The following is a 12528-nucleotide window of genomic DNA, read 5'->3' on the forward strand; positions in this document are numbered from 1 at the left end:
AGCCCAAGCAGTTTGTTTATTACTTAACCAATGAAATCAACAGATTGATATATACACTCCCACATCAGTTTATGTCTAATATGGAAGATCACACGGTTTTGAAAAATGTCAAAGGTTAGTTTGAATGGTGGGATGAAGCATTTGTCAAGAGATGGCTTGCTAAACAGGAGTTGGAAATGTTTGCTATCCCTTAGTGTAATGTTGATGAAGGGGTTTTGAAGACTCAGGGGAATTACAATACTAGAATGGGTATGCTGCGTTAAACCTAACCCACAATGGGAAGACCCACAGGACACGCCCTTCGCTAACCTTATTAGACACCAAATGGTAAGATAGATACTACCACATTTGAAGAGCTTTGTGGTTGCCTTTTTCCTTGTGCCAGTCCTTAGGGTTGGAGATGCTGCTGATCCGTTGGATTAATTAAATGCAATGTGTTTAATTGGGCCCTGAAGTAGCAGGGGTCAGGTGTCAGTACTGAATCTCCAAGGGCAAAGTGGTGGTAGGTATTGTAAGGAGCAGCCTAGACAAAGCAATGACTGTAATGGACTGACCCAGGAGAGGCAGCATGAGCAAAATGGATTTTATGGTGCCATGACTCAAATGGACCTTCGGCACTGGCTAATCCAGAATTAACTAAAACCCAAATGGAGGGTACGCCTGTGAGGGATTCTTTTCTTAATTAAATCATTGGAAATGGGAGGACCCATTTTTAAACCTGCTCTTTTGAGGTGGGAAATTCCACCCTTAATCTGGGCCACACCATACCATGGCAGCTTGCACAAAGAACTTGGGAGAAGGATGTGTTTGCTCTTTGCCTGCTTGCTCTTGCTGGCAAGTTCATTCCTTCACTGGTATTAGAGCCTGTTTCTTTGGGATTTTGGTGTATGTTGAAGATGAACTGAGTTGTGTAGCCTCATGGATGGAACAACTACTGGATTCTGGGAACTTCCATTTGTAGGCAGCCATTGCTGTACTAATTGAACTGTTGGACACAGCCTGTAAGAAGCCATTTTTAATAAATCCCATATCTATGTAAAAATACACATATATGTGTGTGTACATTCCACAAATTCTGTTTCTCTAGAGAGCTTTGACTAATACACATAGTATTTGTTTTTATAAATATTGTGCTTCTTTATTTATTTACAAGCCTTAGGTAGAAGCTATTATTTCCTTTTCTCAAAGAAAAAAATTTAGTTTATTTATAGAACCATGCTCTCTTGCAACTTTTTATTGGTTGTATATGCATTATGTAGATTTCCCATATATTTATATTACTAAATAACAGCATTTCAATTTTAGAAAAGTATGCATTAGCTACATCATGGAAGATTAAAATTTTTATCTCTTAGAATTTCTTCCTCCAAATATTGCATTTTATTCCTAACTTAGCCATTCAACCATTACTTTAAGTTGTTAAGTAGTCTTTTACTTTTGTCTTGTGTGTTTTAGCTAGTATTAATTGTTACATGCTTTATTTATAGTCAGTTCCAAAATATTAACAATTCTACTTTTGTAAGTAGTATCCTTAGCTAGTAATTAGCCTAATTAGTGATTAGTCTCATGGAGGAGGAAATCAGCCCTGTAATTAAATCCACATAATTAGTAACAGAATATTTCCAGCAGCAGCATCAAATGAGACACCTGACTTAAGTAGTATTCTTCAGACTTGCCCTGCAACGTCTAAATATGTTCATATTTGGACAAATGGCTTTCTATACAGCTTTTATTTTTCTTGGCACTTTAAATTGCCTGCCGCCCCTGCCCACCCCCATTATAAGAGACCTTATTTTACCTAAAATCACGTCTCAGCTGCAGTAAGTGCTGGCATCTAATGGGTCACAGCTATCCCCTTAAAGATTTGTCCTTGGCATACTTAAAGTTGCTTCACCAAAGAGGTACTCCCTCTCGTATGAGGTAATTGTAGGTTGACTGTCTAGCTCCGTAGACCAGCTTCTTCAAGGGGGACCCTCTCTTTAGGGCAGTGAGCAACGCCCTGGCTTGGTTTACTTCCTGCCCCTTTTGTTTGTTTCCCTTGTGCACATTCTTTTCTCAAAAAAGCACTTTACCCATAAATAACTTGTAAACAGTCTTTTCAGGATTTTCTGGGAACCTGACTTAAGATGTTGGTTGATAGTTACACATGTATCTTCTTTAAATCCCCCATGAGAGTACACACACACACACACACACACACACACACACACCTTTTTGCAATTTACTCATCTTTGAATCCTCTAACTTCCTAATCAAGTTTATATCAGTTGCTTTCTGATTACACTGTGCCTCTAAAATACCAATTTTTTTTTTAATTACCAAACTCCCGAGTTAGGTCCCTAAATTTTATATCGTATATCTTTTTCTTACCACGGTTCCTTTTGGCTTAACACCGAGTGTGCAGTGAAATTTTAAGTAGATTTTCACAGGAAAGTGGATTGGAGCTAATGTTTTAAATCATAACAAATCTGAAAATCTGCTTATGTGAGCGTTATGATCTGAAAATTTGGCCAAATAGCTTCGAAGCAGCTTCCTTGCATCTCTTTAATGGGAACCCTGCATTGCAGTTTAGTTCCAAGACAAACTGACATTTAAAAGGTTGATGTCAATCTGAGCCTTTTGGAGAAGAAATCTTGTATTTTCCCATAAAACTTTCAGTGGATAATCAAAAGGAACCACCACCATAGGTTCTATCATGTGGAGATATATTTCTAATATGGTTTCTTTGAGGTCCTCCTGCCTCAACCTCTCCAGTGCTAGGTTTAATAGGTGTGCATGTTAGGCGAACGCTCTACCCCTGAGCTGCATGCCTTCCCTTTAAAAAAAAATTTGTTTTGTTTTATGTCAGGGTCTCGCTAAGCTGTCCAGATGACCTTGAATTTGGCATCCTCTTGCCTCAACCTACCAAGTAGCTGGGTGTATGCTACCACATTCCTGTGACCATCTCTTTTAAATAGAAAAGCTAAGAATAGAAAGGAACAGGTCATCTTTTTTCAACAAACAGAAATTGTGAGCATTTCTTGTATGTCTAGACAGTGCTGTAAAGTTGGGATAACTGCTTAGCTAAAAGAGTGAGCAAATTATATATGGCCATGCCCTCGTGAAGCATTTAATCTAGTGGAGGAGAAATACATAAATCAAATTACAGAAACTTATGATCAATCACTGAGCACAAACCATCGCTGGCAGCTGAGGAAGACATCAGGGAGAGGCTTTCAGAGGAGGGGCAATGAGAGATGTTGTGGAGCCCAGGGGATGCTCTAGGACAGGAAGCTCATACTAGGCAGGGGATCTGAAAGTGTGAGGGCCTCGCACTGGGGCAGGTGTGGAAGAAACTAAAAGAAACCAGAGAGGCAGGAGGTGGCCAGAGAGGCAGGAGGTGGCCAGAGAGGCAGGAGGTGGCCAGAGAGGCAGTCAGGTTCAGAGCAGCTAACGCTGGTGAGTGTGGGAACAAAGGGAAGACATCCTCCTCCGGGGGTGGCCTGACTGTCTGTGTTCTGGGAAATACTCTACATGTGAAGGACAAATCAGAGTGAGGGGGCCAAAGCATGCCCAGGAGATCAGCTATCAGGGCCATACTATTGGCCAGGGGAAATGGGATGTTGATTTAGTCAAAGCGTTATTATAGAAATAATGGGAAATGGAGAGATCCAAGAGGTATGACAGGGATAGAATGTCTGGGATAGATTGTGAATTTAAAATGGAGAATGAGAAAGGGTCATCAAGGACAATTGGCTGTACGCTGAAGGAAAGGCCATGTTCCGTAGTACTTGGGGTACATTTGAAGATGGCTTCTGGTTTAGCAGTTAAGGATGAAGGTGGTGACAAGAAATGGCCTTAAGTATTCAGAAGGTAGCTGATGGAACTAAAAATGCTGAGCAGTGAGCAAGCCATCCCATGAGAAAAAAAAATCATTGATGGTGTTTCCAAGTTTTCATTTTTAACTTCATACCTCTCGTCATTTCCCATTGTGTTCCAAAGATAATAAAATGAGGCATCTGAAAAGATGAATTCATTTTTTTTTTATCTTTTCCTCTCCTTATTTGTTGTAGGAAGTCACTTGTTTGTTCCTGGCTGCTCAGCCCTGAAATAATCACACAGAAACCATATTATTTGCAATACTGTTTGGCCAATAGCATAAGTGTATTTCTGGCTAACTCATATCTTAAATTAACCCAGCTCCATTAATCTGTGTATTGCCACATTAAGGCTGTGGTTTACTAGGTAAAGTTCCTGTGTCTGTTTCCAGTGGGGCCACAGGGTTTCTCCCTCACTCCGCCTTCTTTCTCCCAGCATTCAGTTTAGTTTTCCCTGCCTATCTCTGTTCTGCCCTGCTCAGGCCTAAGACAGTTTCTTTATTAACCAATGGTATTCACAGCATACAGAGGGGAATCCCACATCACTTGTTTGTTACTCAAGATAGAGTTATTTTAAAAGTACTTTATCTAAGTATTCAGCAACAGAAGCTGCCACATCCACCTCGTTACTGCACCAATGACTTGTTGGGTTCCCAGTCTTCACAAAGTGGAGCCTTGACTTTTTGGGTAAGTAGTATACAGATCACAGATAATTGTTAAAGAAGGTGATATTTGAAAGGCAGTTTGAATATGACACAAGTCAGAGGGAATGTCTGGGAGATGTTTCTGAAAATTTCTTGCCAAGGAGCAGGAATGGATAACTAGTTGCTGTCAGTGGGCAAGATTTGCAGGCTGTATTGCAAAATATATCTAATCCTACACCTAACACAGATTCTGTTTCTCTGCTCATAAAAGAAGTCTGCAGTGGAGGTTAAGAGAGCATGATTCCACAGCCATGCTTTCATCAGAGCACACAGCTACTGCCGTAAGTGTCAGTGGGGAAGGCATAGCCATGGGAGTCAGGAAAACTAAGTCTAAATCCCTGCACTAGCATACTAGGATGACTCTGGGCAAGCAACTTCATGTTTTTGTAGCTTGTATTTGTTATGCAAAAGCAAGAGCAATTGGAACTATTTTTAGTTATAGATCAATGACTCATGAATCTATATTTCTTTCCAGATTTCTCTCCTCAGCTTCTTATGTTTATGTTCCATTGCTTCCTGGACACATTCTATGGAAGTGTTTCAGAGGCAACTCAAACCCAGTTATTCCAAGTCCAGACTCATTTCTATCTCCAGGCCAAACAGCAAAAGAACCTGTGCATAGATTCCTATATTAGAGAATAGGCCCTTATCCAGTGATGCGTCAGAATTTGGGCAGCATCCCTGAAATCACCTTCAGTCCATGCATCTTATCCTGATTTCAGTTAGTTGCTATGTCCCATCAGTGCCATCTCCCATCTCTCCTTTTTATCACAGTAGCAGAAACCACTGCTATCTTTCTGTCTAGACCTTCCATGACCTGCCCCTTGTGCTCACGTATATTAGACCTCAGATCCAATCAGCTGATTTTGAAATGTGCCTCCGACGTGCTGTTTGCTAGGTTTCAAACAAGACATCATCACTACTCTCAACTTTGGTCAGAGAAACCTCTTATTGCCGGGGTAGTGGTTAATTCAGTCCCATAATTGTTCAAAGAGCTCAGGAAAAGAGCATGAGTGGTTGGCTACACAGGGACCATCTATATCAAACCCTTCCTCCAAGGCTCAGGGAACACTGTAGACGAGGGGAGTACAAAGCGTGCAAGATGGGAAGGGTGCTATGTTATGCCAGCCTCTGGATGTGACATGACATGTTGCGCTCAGGAACTCATACAGGTCTTGAACAAGACCTGCACAAGTCAAGCCAGTTCAGACTTCTAGCCTGAAGCAAGGAGAGGGAGGCTGCCAATGACCCACTTCTAGCTTCCAGCTGAGAAATCAATGGCAATTCCTAGCTGCAGGGGTAAGAGAGTCCTTTTGGTTTTGTTTGTTTAAGGAAGTGGCCATTGGTAGGTTATCCTGTGCCCCAGATAGACAGCACTAATTGAATTCAGTGGATTATTTAAAGCAATCAAACAATCAAAAAACAAGATGAAACAAAACAAAACTGAGCAGTATTGGGAGGGGGCAGAGAAATTGAAGGGCGGGGATGTGACCTGCTAAAGGGAGCCTACCAGAGGTAACCATTACAGCCAACTGGAAGTCTTTATTTCAGCTAGCTGGGGTTACACTAATGTATTCAGGCACAATATCACCAAGTGTGGATTTTTTAAAATATTTATTTATTTATTTATTTATTTATTTATTTATTTATTTTGCCGAGCTGCTCACTCAGCAGCTGTGGGGGAACATTTTACACAAGCAAGCCGTTTAACAGAAGTTAAGATGAGTTCGTTGGAGCATCTCAATGGTAGGTTCCCAGAAGAGAGTTTGATAATTTTCATGGGGCTTCCTGTCAAGAAGATTAAATTCTAGTTAAACCTAAAATGTCCTTAGCAAGAATCCCCCTGGGAAGGGAAATTAGACAAGATCTCCTGAGAAAATTGGGAGGGGGGATAGGAGGACAGAATGGGAGGGAGAGAGGAAAAAGGGAGGAATGAGGAGGACATGAGGGAACAGGATGGCTAAGCTGGGGGAAGGACAGAAAGGGAGAGCAAGGAAAAAGATAACTTGAGTGAGGGAGAAACCCGACTCTAGGGAAATTCTCAGGGATCCACAAGATTGACCCCAGCTAAGACCCTAAGCAGCAGTAGAGAGGGTGCCTGAACTGGCCTTCTCCTGTAACCAGATTGATGGCTTTTTTAATTGTCATCATAGAGCCTTCATCCAGCAACTGAAGGAAGCAAATGTAGAGATCCACAGCTAAGTACTGGGTCAAGCTTCCAGAGTTCAGCAGAAGAGAGGGAGAAGGGATTATACGAGGGGCGGGGTCATGACTATAATGGGAATACCCACAGAAGCAGCTCACCGACTCTGGACTGACAGCAGAGGAACTTGCATAGGACCACACTGGCCCTCTGAATATGATGACAGTTGTGCGGCTTGAGTAGTCTGTGGGGCTGTGGGGCCACTTTCAGTGGGAACAGGATTTATCCCTAGTGGAGAGCCTTGTTCCTGCCACAAAGTGATGTGCTAGACTTTGTTGACTTCCCATGGGAAGCTTTACCCTCTCTAAGGAGTGGATGGGGCATTGAGGTGGGAGGAAGGGGAGGGGAGAAAGAGGAGGTGAAGGAGTGGGAACTGGGATAGGTATGTAAAATGAGAAATGACCGTTTTTTTAAGAAAATAAATTTAATTGAAAAAAGAATACAAGATGGAGGAAATTCTGCACTGGTTTGCCCCATCACCACTTGAGAAATGTTGTATCTGTGTATAAAAATTTCAAAGATAAATAACTAAATCGATGATTATGTAATCTAAAAAAATATGAAAAGATATGGTTCTCTTTTTCTATTATGTTCTGCCTTATTTTGTTTCTATTTTTATTTCATGTTTTTTTTCTTGGAATGCCTTCCCTCATCCCCAGCTTCCCCGAGACCAGGTGAAGCATCTCTCCCCAGCAGTTCCATAATGTTCAGTGTTCCTCCAGATGCGACAGTCATGAAGTTCATTTTAAAGCCTTACATATTTTCCTCTTATACTAAATTGGGTATGCTACTCAGACAGCTGACTGGTACTATTTGGGAAAAAAAAAGAAAAGAAAAGAAACACACACATAAGTATACATGGACACACACACACAAACGCTATTGTGGAAAGAAAGAAGGAAGAAATATAGGAAGATGGGGAAGGGAAAGGGGTTGGTTGAATATAAGTCATTCATCAAAGCAAGTCGTCATGATTGCTGTTCCGGGAACAGGAGGTTTCAGAAGGAGAGCCCCGTAGGTTCTTGTCTCTAAGGCTTTGGGATCTCTTGTTTTCTCGCTTATACTCCTTCCGGTCTTCTAAATATAGCAGGTGAAACTAGGGGTTCCAAAGTTTAGGGGAAAGTGGGCAAGAGTGATGTTACCTGTCCTATATTTTGCACAACATTAGAATGACTTATTTTCAAGACTCCGTTCGGATTTCCAAATCTTCCATTACACTCTCATAGTGTCCTAGATTTAGTTAGATTTTCATTTAGAGCCATAGGTCTCTGTTACACCATCTACTGATAATTCCACTTCTTTTTTCTCCTGAAAGTGTTGACCTTGGTCACAAACTTTAACCAAATATCCTTAAAAGCAGGTGTGCAATCAAAAAAACACACTTATTTTGACTATCTTCCAAATCCAATTTCGAAGACTAGTAACTTCTGAGGCTTTCATCAGAATAAGATTGCGGTTGTCTCGGTCTTCCCAGGCTGCCATGTTTGTTCCTACCTGTGACCCCCTCTCTTAGTTCCAGGCATGACCTCTTATCATGCACAACTGAGCTCAGGCATTAGCCTTTCATCGAGGTCTCTGTTGATCCCCAGAGTTAGTCTCTTCTCGCTTGACACTACCACGTTACCGTCTGATGGTTACACAGTCCGATGGTTACACAGCCCTTTCACTCCTGCAAGTGTTTCGTTATTGTAACTCCCCTCTTGGAAACTCTCTCCTTTCTAGAAGCTTGAAGGAAGGGGGGACTGTCTTCATCATGATTACACACTTGAAATTTAGACCAGTGTATAAACAAAACAGATACTTGAGTCAGTACCATAGTGAATAAATGGAACTTGAGAGGTGCAGTTTATTATATCCATATATACCCATATACTCAACACCCTCAAATATTGGCCCTTCCATGTGAGAGCTGTGAAAAGGGAGTGGTTTAACACTGGCCTTGATGCTTTCTCTTGAAACTGAACTTCCATGCACTTGAACGCTATTATCTCCATGAGAAGCTAATGCTATCTATATAGATACACACTTCTTTATCTGTACAGAGATCACACATCTTGCAATGGATCAACATGCTTTGAGTGCGAATTTTATGAGGAAGCCTCATACACGTGGTAAACAACGAAGTCAACACAGATAAGAATGGAGCAGAAGCAGGGGTATGGAATTTATAGCTTTTTGCCTATTCTCTGGAATGCCTTCTTCCTTGGAGAAAATTCTTAAATATTTTCGCTGTTACTGGATTGATAATAATATGTACCAGTTTTTGAGACTTCCTAGATGCCAAATGCTTTATGGCCATATCTCATGAATTGTCATAACAATCCTGTGAGTATGTTGTCATTCTCTGTTCAAGAGATAACAAGACGGAAGGGCTCACAAACTCACAGAACCCCATCTTAAACTTTCCCAGTGGGGATTTTCAAAGGCAATGACAGTGATTGTCACTGCCTGTAACATCCTTGAGTCACCCTGAACTGGGGCTCTCCAGGCTGATCATAGGATAGGGTCAAAGTGGCCATATATAACTTCCAAGACGAGATCATAAAGGCGCGTGTCTTCTGCCTTGCTTCCTTGTCTTATTCCCTCAGGGCTAAGCCAGTCCCCATACCACATCAGAATACTCCAACAGCCTATGGGGTGGTCCATGTGGAAAGGGGCTGAGTTTCCCTACCAGTAACTTATAACAGCTTGCAACGTGAGTGAGAGACCATGGAAGTATACCACACAGCCCCTGAAGACTCTGCTGTGCTAGGACCACCTACTCAAGTCACTTCCCAATTTCTGACCTGTAGAGACTGTGAAAGGTGAAAACAGATTAATGCTGCTGCAAGCCAGAGGTTTCAGGTGGTGTGTGACATTCCAAATTAGAATGAGATAACTACTGTAATTTTGCAGACTATGAAATTACAGATTTCATCCCGGGTCTCTCTCCAGAGTGTGTACTCCTAACGATGGACGCACCGTGTTCTTACAGAGTCACTGTAACGCAGTCTAAAGTTACACATACGTCTTTCAAGCTCTATGTCACAGGTGAGAAACTGAGGCGAGAAGAGTAAAAATGTATTGGTCAGTCTAGAATTTGAGTCATGTGACCTAGTTCCAAACTTGTACTGTTTATCACTATAGTAATAACTGGAACATTCCTTCAAGAAGATTGCCATGGAAGGGGAGTGCCAAGGATGAGATGGAAGAGAACGAACCTATAGATGTGGACTCCTTTTCTGGGAGGTTTGTATGCTATTGAAAAGAACAGTTATCTCAACTACACACACACACGCATATATATATATATATATGTGCAGGTATGTATAGATACACACATACATACATACACACACATACATACATACATAATATCATTGACACAACCATTGGCTACCAAGAATTTAGATGGGCAAATCATTGTTCTGACCCAGTAAGGTATTGCTTAGATTGTAAGAAGCTTTGCAACACTTCATCAAACTTAACTGTGGTTGTTACCTGTTACCCAGCTTCGTCTCCCAAGGTGGGCCAGCCGAAGACGACTTCCAGCATGAACCGCCATGTTTCCTCTCCGTTCTCCTGCAGCACTTCAGCAAATACCTAGTTTTTGAGTGAGGAAGGAGAATCGACCGAGAACTTTTTTGTCTTTGAAGTAAGTTAACAGGTAAGTGATAACTGACACGAGAAATCCTGGCCCAAGAGAAGGACTGTGCTCCGTCCTTGGCAGCCTTTGAGTCATTCGTGCAGTGTAGTATCTGGAGGGTTCTGGTGAGTCAGCCTTTGCTAACCGTGGGAGGAAATGTCTTTTCTAAAGCCTCCTGTGATGAATCATGCCTCTCAGTTGGCATCGGCAGATGCTGGTACCCTACTGACTGGTGATCTAAGAGAAAGTTTCTCAGACAGTTCTGACAAAATCCCCCTCTAACTCTGATACATCTGGCACAGACCTTTTATTTGGCTTGCAAGATGTTTGATTTAACATTGTGACTTATTTCTGGCTTGGTGTTAAGGAGATTGTTTAGTAACAGAATGGAGCATTTGGATTTTTTTTTGTGGCAGCCGGGAGGTATGCTCTTATTTTATAAGGAAACATCTGAACAAATGTTCACTCCTCATGTGGGAAAGATTTCTTTTTATACATACATGCTCTCTCTATTGGATACATAAAGCTGTTTCACCTTCAATATTTGGGCAGAATTTTCAGTGAGCAATCTGGGAACAATATATGTGAATATGAAAAGATAGCCTCCTTTGCAGTAGGAAGCACAGAAAGACCTGTTCGGAACCACCTGGGTTTTATTCCTAACCAGGCTGAGTGTGCATGTGACCTTGAGCTGTGCACTCACTCTTTAAAAAAAAAAAAAAAAAGTAGGCTTTCTCTCTGAAATGAACAGAAAATTGCCTACCTATTTACCCAAGGCAAAAACAGCTTCCTGAGAGGAAGATGACTCAGCGGTGTAGGGCAGCTGTGTAGCCTTGTCCTGGGCTTCTTAAGGTAGCAGAGAGCCTGAAGATTGCTGACTGCACTGTGCAAATGCAGCCTGACATTTGAGGAGGGGAAGCAGAGTGAGTCATTGTGGAGCTGTGCTTTGCCAGGCTCCGGGCTGAGAGGACATGTCAAGCCAGATACTCGCAAAGGTTTTTACTGCGTCATCTGAGTTTTGTATGTTTGGATTACCCACAGAGAGAGTCCATTAATGTATAAACCAAACCTGAGCAGCTTTAAGTATAGGGGCATACTTTAGTATCACTGTTCAATAAGTAGGACCCTCGTGCCTGTAATTCCAGCCCTCAGGAAGCAGAGACTGAAGGATGAGAAGTTCAAAGTTGAAATATTCAGCAACATGGCGACTTTGAGGGTAGTCAGAGAAACATGTGTCCTGGTCTCGAAACAAAACCATGAAACAATGCATTTATCCCCAGGAGTCCTATGAGAGAAGAGTTAGGTATTGTTTGAGAAATTGTTAGAGATGGGTATGGAAAGAAGCCCTGTTCTGTAGCATGACCAACCAGACCTAATGGTAGCATAGGTACACACAGGCATGGACCACAAACTCAGATGGACATTTTCTGAGTCCTTGAGCTTTTCAGCTAGAGTTAGTGGGCCCTCCTCTCCATTACTTACAGTGAAATTGCTTCAGTCTGATGCGATTGGAGGTTGTTTGCCTGGACTGTGACTGTAAGAGCTGCTTGTTGATCTTGTGGGGTTGGGGGTAAGGAATAGAACATCCACAAGTTCATAGCAAAGCTTTGTTTTTGCTGGGATTCTTAGCAAGTCATTGCCCCCATCAGAAGAACTTTGAATGTCCCTTCCATATCCACTGTATAAACAGAGCCACAGGGACTCAGGTTAGGGAGATGGGAGAGAGCACCAGCAAAGTAGATCCCTCCGATAGAGCAAATGTCAACAGTCCGCAAGTTCTCAATCGCTCAGCATTAGTCATTCCATTCAAACTATTTTAACATTAGTTTATTAATTTTTGAATTTAGTATACAATGTAAAAGTGTTTCTGGATGGTAGTTCCTCCTCTTAGTCATCCCTGTTCTATTGCCCTGATTTCCCCATGATTGTCCCATCCCAACATCTAATAGTGCCATTTCTACCTTCATGACACTGGTATCCTACAATCTCCACCCGTTAATCTCGTCTTTCACTTTCATGGTCCCCTTTCCAGTTACATGACATAATTATATACTACACACACACACACACACACACACACACATAGATTTCACATAAGAGAGAAAATGTGCTGTTTTTATGTCTTTTTTTTTTTTTTTT

Source organism: Microtus ochrogaster, chromosome 17 (genome assembly GCF_000317375.1).
Source record: "Microtus ochrogaster isolate Prairie Vole_2 chromosome 17, MicOch1.0, whole genome shotgun sequence".
Classification (NCBI taxonomy): Eukaryota; Metazoa; Chordata; class Mammalia; order Rodentia; family Cricetidae; genus Microtus; species Microtus ochrogaster.